This window comes from Pinus tabuliformis, chromosome 2_2 (genome assembly GCF_031772625.1).
Source record: "Pinus tabuliformis cultivar Carrire ecotype Pingquan chromosome 2_2, CPIR1, whole genome shotgun sequence".
Taxonomy (NCBI): Eukaryota; Viridiplantae; Streptophyta; class Pinopsida; order Pinales; family Pinaceae; genus Pinus; species Pinus tabuliformis.
The window spans coordinates 569,443,215-569,452,369 of NC_142300.1; the positions used below are offsets into that span (position 1 = coordinate 569,443,215).

Below are 9,155 nucleotides of genomic sequence, written 5' to 3' on the forward strand. Positions count from 1 at the left end.
GCATGTGTACATCAGGATACGAGCGAGAAAAAGTACCCTTCAATGGAATGCTTGTGCCAAATTGGCACCGCGTTTTTGTGGACCATTCCAAATTCTGGCACGGGTAGGGCCGGTAGCTTACCAGCTCGCCCTGCCCAGCCATATTCGGGTTCATAATGTCTTCCATGTATCAGTTTTAAAGAGATATGTTTATGACCCTAGGCATATAATAAGTTGGCAGGACATTCAGGTAAGGGAAGACTGTTAATTATGTAAACTGAAATAGAATACTAGTAAGCAGCTAATCTGATTATTATGTGTTTCAGGTGGAACCGGAAGGAGAGTTCCTGGTCGAACCAGTGAACATATTAGATCGGAGAAGAGTCGAGCTGCGGAGAAAGGTCATCAGCCAGGTTAAAGTGCAGTGGCAGCACTTCGGGCCTGATGAGGCCACCTGGGAGAATGAACAGGTTATGAGGGATACTTATCCCAGATTGTTTTTGAATGAGCAACAACATCGGGACGATGTAGGCTTTCAGGAGGGGGAGATGTAACATCCCTCGTGAAAAGTTAATGTTGGTAAATAGTAAAAGTAATTTTGAACAAAGACCTTATTTGAAATATATATAACTCTGTTGCTAGTGTTTGATAATTAAAGAATTGTGTTAACATTATTTGATTTGAAATATGATTAATCATGACCAATAACTGTGAGTTAAAAATAAAACCCTAACTACCTTCAGGAGGTAGTTGAGTCCCCAGAGGAAAAGGGGAAGGATTTGCCAAGTCTGGTAAGGATCAGATGGCAGGAATGAGGTTATGCTATGTCTGGTTATGATCAGATGGCATAGGAAAAAGGAAGGATTTTCCTGTATGCGCTATGTCTGGTTAGGACCAGATAGCGAGATCTGGTAAAAAAAAAAACCAGAGAAACTGCAGCCAAGAGGGCCTGCAAGTGCTTGGGGGTGGAAGATAGTGAAGAGTCTTCCTACGGACGGGTGGATTGACAAGCATTACAAGTAGGTTTGCAAAGAAGCAGGTATGGCCTACTATGTATATATTTATTTACTGAGATGTCTCTTGTATTGTCTTGTGCGAAGAAGATATATTGTTCTGTGCTAAGAAGATATATTGTTCTGTGCTAAGAAGATAGATACAGTGGAAAACATTTGACTGTTATTCTTTAATAGAAAATGAGAAAAGAACATTAGCTGCTGTAGTATAGACAGAGACCGAACACACTTGCATTCTGAAGAAACGAACATTAAACCCTTGCATTCCTCATTTGGAAATAACAATAGAAAAACAGAATAATCAGGTCATTGCTACTTCAGCGATAGCAAGAAATACGAACAGAGGTAATGCTGTAAACCCTCTACTTACTGTACATGTCGAAGAAAAGAATTGGAATTCTATACGAACAGAAAGAATCGAAAAAGAAATGAACAGACATTCTTTGCAGAAAATTGTATTATGCACCTAAAGGCATAACATATATTCATAAGGTGGGACTGGTATGTTCCGCAAACCAAATGTATATAGATAAACTGTTTCATTATTCGAATAAAGTAAAGAAACATATATATATGTTAAACCCCGGTCAGGAGGACCGCGAGAATCTCAGAGAGTGAGAGCAGAACCACACTGTAACATTCGCATGCGCGGATTAAATACACAGATATACGCATTCACGATTAATAACTCAAACAAAAAGTAGGTATGCCGAGGAATGCATGGTAACCGTGGTTACATGCATTCTCAGCCAAGCTTTCTAGTAAACCCTCACACAGAATAAGTTACTCTAGCTGGGCTGAAGCTTGTGCTAGCCAGCAAGGGCGCCATAGTCGAAACATAACAATAAGAATTCATCATTAAACGGAAATACAATAACAGAAAATTTTACTAAGCGGAAAATTAATATTGTAAGACAAACTTGAAACTGTAAATAAAATCCATCTGAGGAGACGGTTAATCAAATAGAAACATTATGAACAAAATCGAACTTACGGGGTTACTCGCATCTTATATATATAATATCTTAACAAGTTTAAGCCAGAATCAAACTATAGTTCAGTCCACGACCACAGTCTGCAAAGAGAATAAGCCTCATGGCTAAAGACTAGATATACATGCTAAATAACTCCAGATTAAATAATCGAAGCTCAGCACGCAGTGCTTCCCGACAGTGGTGTTCCGCCTAAGCAGGGCAAGAAACCTGACTGTTGTCCAGAAAGAGCCCTGGACTTGTGCAGGGACCGAACCTGAATAGATAATGACTGTTATCCCTGCTCAAGGGAGGAAGGGTTCAGTCATTGCTTCGAATGAAGTGAATGTAGGAATTCACGACAGTATTTAACATACCTGGTAATGGGCTGTCGGCAAAGTGTAGAAACCCCGTGCCTTCAATGTTCGGCGATGAGCCATTTACCTGAAAACACCATTCTTTAATAGATTTAGAACCTGTGAAAGATATGAAAGGTCTGTAACAAATAAAAAGGGAAAATTATTACAGCATATTACCAGATTGGAATCGCTGAAGCGATGTAAACCGTAACTGTAAGCGGGGAAAAAGACCCATCGAACAGCATAGCTGCATACCTGAATCGAAGCACGGTATTGACGGCAGCTGAAAGGTTTGCGAAATACACCCAATGTTACAGAGCTGCAGCGACACAACTCATGCACAAATGAAAATTAGAATCCGACAGAAGGGGAGACCTGTCATTAAATATCCTATTTCCTTTTACCGTTTCGTGGCATTCTCCCATCCATCGATTTGCCATGAGCCCTGATCGCCGTTCGATAGCCGGTGGGCATCGAAAGCCTTTGGGCGCGAAAACAACATTACCCGAGGTGTCAGACCGTAAACACTTGGAGCACCAGGCGCACATGGCCGAATGCCATCGAGCCGATTATCCTCCCAGATGGACAACGCTGGTTTGGACAACTGGTTCCCGATGCCGAGGCCGGACAAGTATAATAAAACTCAGAAACTTCGGGATATGAAATCCGAGTGGTGTAGCTGTTGCCATTAATACGTTATCGCAATCTGTGCAATGAATATGAATCGAAACATACATGGTAGCGGAACCTTTACAATGGTTTATGTAAAATGAACGTGAATATATGGCTTTATAACCTTTATGCAAATGAGAAATATATGTACAGGTTATTATTAAATGCATACGAGTATATGTATATCCACATATGTGTAGAGATTAAACTTTAAATCATGCCGCAATATTGTATTTACATGAATATTAACGTGGAGAGATTGCATAGTCTTCACAAGGTAATTAATACCGTGAACCATTTAAAAAAAAAAAAAATTTACTTAGTATGAGAGTGTGACAATGTCAATTTGGGTGTATGTAAATATTTTTAATAAGCATTTTTGGGTTTTTTGTTTTGTCTCAGGGCTCTTACTACTACCATAGGCATTTACAGTTTATTATATCTAGTTTCCCATGTGGAAGCCGATTAAAAGACAACCAGTAATGACTTAAGTAATTTTTTTGTTACTAATAGAATTTCTTAACTTATAAGAAAATTTGTATAAAAATTAATATTGGAAAAGAATATTAACTTATGAATTGAAAATCACGAAAAAGAAGTAAAAAACTAACTTCAAACTTTTCTTTTCACTTGAGGCAACTTAATTACTTCTATGATTATAGATAAAAATTATAATATCAAAAAGATAAATTTCCTTTTTGTTTTACCATATAAAAGATTTGTACGCCATTCAAAATAACTTATCAAAAAAATAGGAAATATTAAATTTTTTAGATTAAATGCTAAAGTAATAAAGATTTATAATAAAATAATTTCGATATTTAAAAATAATAATATATTAAAAAAAAAAACTAATTCTAATAATTGTTGTCCTATATCATCAATTTTTAGTATTTCTATGGCCATGGTAGAAAATTTCTTGAAGAAAGTAGGTTAGGCAAACGTGATATTGGCGAGTGATCACCCTATTTTTTTTTTTTATCTAAATGATATTACCCATTTATGTAGATATCCTCTAACCTAGAAATCAAATACCTGGTATCTTTTTGATATGACAATAGCGATATGGAAGAAATTCATTGTTATAAATATATGGGAATTAATACTAACCCAAATTAAAAACAAGGTCTTTTTTGGATTCCTATTACCTTAAAGATCGTGATAGTTTAGCGTTATTAAAAGCTCAAATTATATACTATTTTATGGAAATTAAATTAAATTTAAATAAAAAATTAAGAATCGCTTCTTTCAACGGTCTACATTTGAAAAAATCTACTTAAAATGTTTATGTCCTACATTTTTATTATTGAAAAGAATGAAAATTGAATTTGCTAACTCTCATAACATTTGAAACACATTCTCAAGAAAAAGTATTTTTAATTCTGCTGGTCACAATTACGTCATATATTATTTTCTCACGCGATGTTTTAGGGTTTGTTCAATTCCCAAATCTACTATATAATTAGTAAAAATTATTTTCATTTTAATAATATAAACGGTTGGAGTTTAATTTAATTTTTTATTTTTTATTTTTAATATAGAAATTTTGGCTATATTTTGAAAAAATGTGGCATGGATTTTTGTAGATGCAAATAAAAGTTGTCAAACTTCATAATTTTAGGTGTCTTGGAAGTTTTTTATGGCGTTGAATCTATTTCCACTATAAAAAACGTGATTTTTTGAATTATTTGATATTTTGAAAATTTTTTGCCTGGATTCCAGCCACTTTTGGCTGTCCAGACAATTCCTTTACCTCGGTAAATGACTCGATATAAATTTGATTATATTTTTAAAATATTTATAATTCTAAAATATTTTTTATTAAAAATAAATATTTTTTTTGTAGAAATGAATTAAGATAATTAGAAAAAATGTTTATAAACATTTTCATATATAAATGATTCATCATGTATTATATATTATTAAATAATATTGTTATATTTTTTCATTTTTTTAAAAGGAAAAGCATATTTTTGATATTCTATATAAAATAAAAAATATAGTAAAATTTAAATATATTATAGATGTTAAATGTATCTTAAAACTTAACTAAATCATATTTGAATAAGATCAAACAAATTCAAGGATAAAATTCACAATACAATACCATTAGACACTTGTAAGATGGAAAGTAACCCAACATGTAATAGCAAAGGTTCTTTGTCTACATATCTCTATGGCATTATTTTCCTTATATGTATAAAGAACTTGTACATCATCATATTGCCTTTGTCGCTGAGAGATTTTCCTTTCCCTGAATTCTATATAAAAAATCTTTAAGTCAACTCTTCCATTAAACCCATCCATAAAGACATCTGAATCCTTGTACAATTTAAATACTTGTACCAATTTCCAAAAAAAATCCTCATATCATACCACACGCCAAGAAATTTAGGTATAAAATTTATGCTTTAAAAATGAGTTTTAGGTTACTTAAATTTAACCATATATAAAAATGGGGGAGGTTACTTAAATTTAACCATATATAAAAATGGTGGTGGTTTTCTTTTTATGTAATTAACCTTATTTTTAAACTTCGAAAATTATAGAATAGAGTAAATAATTTATTAAATTGTGAAGATCATAGATAAGAATCTATATATATTTAGTTATATAATGATTGTTTTATTTATCCCCGATTAACCTTCAACGCTTCAAGATACATTTATAGTTAAGGTATTTTATAATTTAATTTTAATTATTTAAAATAATAGTTTTTATAGTTTAATATATATATATATATATAAATTTTTTAATATGGATTTTTAAATTTATAATATATATATATATATTTTTATTTATTTGATAAATTTATTTTTTTGATATTATCACAAAAGTATACATATATAATTATTTATTCAAAATTATATATAATAAATTAATGTATAACATTTAAAAATTTAGAAAAGTACAATTAAAATATTTTAATATTTAATATTTATTTTAAAGAGAAAAACTAAAAATAAAATTTATAGAGTATGATGTATTCATTTGATTCCGCTTTTCCATTTAGTTTATATATAAACATATATAAATATTCAATATGCGATTTCATACAGCTCTACATTTAATATATATGTCTACAGAATATATAAGTAATCTAAAGAAAGAGAAATTTGCCCAATAGAGAAAGAAAAAATTAACAAATGATGCGTGCTAATGACACGATCTCAGAAACTTTAGGGGCCAATGTTATATCAAAACATTATTCAGACAAAGGTTAGATCAAAAGTAACGATATCGCAAGAAAGCTTACATTTTCTGAAACACGGTCAACTACATACCACATTTTACATAAAAACTTTATCGCAAGAAAGGTTACATTTTCTGAAACACAGTCAACCACATACCACATTTTAGCATCAGCCCCTGCATACATCTCTAGCCTATTTCACTCTATATCCTATTTCACACTAGGCGAGCATAATTTTGTCAACCAATTCCTCCACAAAATTGTCCAAGTTTCCAGCAGAGGATCCGCCTTCAATGGCTGCCTTCGTAGCTACACGCTTGAATCGCTTCATATTCTTCCTAACCTTCTTACCTTCTCCTCCCCGCATCAAGGCTTCCACGTTCCTCGCAATTTCTTTGCGCCCAATTGTTTCTCCTTGGATTCCGGAATGCCGTACCTTCATGGCGATTCCCATCTCGTCCGATACGAGCTTGCAGTTGGTGTACTGATCGGCATGAAGCGGAAAGCCCAACAGCGGAACGCCATTGCAGAGACCTTGCAAGATCGAATTCCAGTCACAGGGCGTGAAGAACCCCCCGACGGAACGATGCGATAGCAATGCCAGATGATGATGACGAGACCAGTTAGAAGCGACGACACCCTTATCTTTGATCTGATCAAGAAAACCAGCTGGCAAAATCTCTGATAACGACGCATCAGAATTGAGAGTCTCAGGAGGCAGTACCCAGAAGAAGGGAATTCTACTTTCAAGCAAGCCGACGGCTATTTCTTCGATTTGGCTTTCGGAAACACGGGCACGTTCACCTAACGAAACGTAGATGACTGAGTGTCGCGGTTTCGAATCCAACCACCTTTCCATATCGGAGTCCAGAGCTTCATGGCTATCAAAATACCCAGATGGCAACAGCGGACCCACAGAGCAGAGAGGCGTAGTAGTCTGCATCGAATATTGTATTTCTTCTCTTTCCAGTTCATAGACTGAATTTGTGAGGACCCAGTCTGCTTCGCGAACGCATTGGAAAGACAAAATATAATATGGAGCATCAAGTCTGACATCTCTGTTGCCTGGAGAAAAGATGGGAGATCAGTTGGACTCATCGCTGGGACTCCCGGAATGTAATCGATGCAGTTATCATCTGCTTCAACTGTACAGAAAAAGAATTCACCATAAACGGAAAAAAGCTGAAAAGAAAAGTGACTAAACCCTTGGCTCCATCAATATTTTAACAGTGGCAAAAAATCTGACCGCTTACTATTCCAAAATAGATTGTTTCAGTCTGTCTCACAGTATTTATTGCATCTAGACTTGTAAATGAAATGAAAAAGGGTGCAGCTGATAAACTGAAAAATTGAATTTAAATAAAAGGAAAAGCTTTCACTGTATAGAAAAAGAAATCACAATAAACTGAATAAAGCTTGGAAAAAGAAAAAAGTGAGTGAACCCTTGGATCAATATCATGAAAAGTGCCCTCAAAAACCTGATTGATTAGTTTTATAATAACTTGTAAGAATAGATTTGTTTCAGAGTTTATCTCACCGTCCTTATTGATAAATAGAAAAATTAAATTGATAAAACGAAAAATTGAAGTTCAATTTTACAAAAGAGAAAATCAACCATAGCAATAAATTAATATAGGTTTCCACAGAGTTTAAAATGAATATAGATTCATAGGTTCCCACGGATTTTGAAATTAATATAGATTCGAAGATAAATCTAGTTAAAATTGGAAACTTCAAATTTTCTAACAAAATAAACACTGAAATTTTCCGAAAACTTAGATATTCTAAACATAACTAACAACAAAATGATATGATTAATCGAAAACTTACAATCTATTAACCCTTATCATAAAAATCTTAAATCTATTAATATAAATCTATTTAAACTTGGAATTTGGTTCCCAGTTTTATGTCTATAACCAATCAAAGCTTTGTTTCTTTTGATGCCACTAAGGACTTATTAGATTTAGGATTCAAAACAATTTATATTTACCGTAAATTGATCTCAGTTTCTTTTCAAACAATACAATATAAAATCATTTTTCTACTCACATTTATCAGTTTCTGAATTTTTAAAATTTTATAATAAGAAACCATGATCACTTTTCCTGGAGTATTGAAAAAACCTCTCCCACGAACCTAAAATTTTGATTGATAAGTGAACAGAGCAAGAAACTCCTACCAACGTTTAAAAAAATAAATTGATTTATATGTGAACAGAGAATGAAAAAAATATAGAAACAGAATTTAATGGACTGTAAGTTGTATGGTTGGGATGGTTTGTCTATAAGGCGATTATCTATCTTAATTTCTTGAAATAACATGTAAATAACCGATTATGTATCTTGATTCTATCTTGATTCCTGAAATAACGGGTAAATATTGTTATACTATACCATCAATCTAAACCATATTTAAAAAGTAATTATAAACAAAAGAAATGGGGTTTAATGGCAGTCTAATGAAAGTATTTAGGATTGAGTCTTACCGTGGGTTTTAGAGGGGAAATGGCCTTTGGAAATGAGCATATCTGAGTGATAATATATTATATACGATGCAGCGGACTGAGTCCACAACGAGATGAGAGGAACGTTGAATTTCTTGGCAATGAGCACCGTCCATGGCAGAAACGAATCTGCAATGATGCAGGAAATTTGATTGTCCTCCTGTGTGTTCAGCCTCTCGATTACTTCGTCCACTGGCTGCATCATTGTGTTGAAAGTAAACTGTAAAAATCTTTCGTTGTACAAAGACCTATCAAAATCCATGGCCAAGTTATCTGAAATCTCTGCACAGCGAACGTCTAAACCAGTTGTTTGAACAACATTGTTGATGTATGCTTGTGAATCAGATGATCCCTCAGTGGAAACAAAGGTGATAACCAAACCCTGGAGGCCAACTTGATACAGAGATCGGCCATAGAAAAGCTATGGGACTCCAAGGGGTAAGGAATAGCTAGAGCATGGAT

The 9,155-nt window shown here is 33.4% G+C and overlaps 1 pseudogene; it reads right to left on the reverse strand.

The window, feature by feature from the left end:
- Positions 1 to 6,167: 6,167 nt before the first annotated feature.
- LOC149193947 (UDP-glycosyltransferase 86A1 pseudogene) lies at positions 6,168 to 9,152 on the reverse strand (annotated as a pseudogene).
- Positions 9,153 to 9,155: the final 3 nt, after the last annotated feature.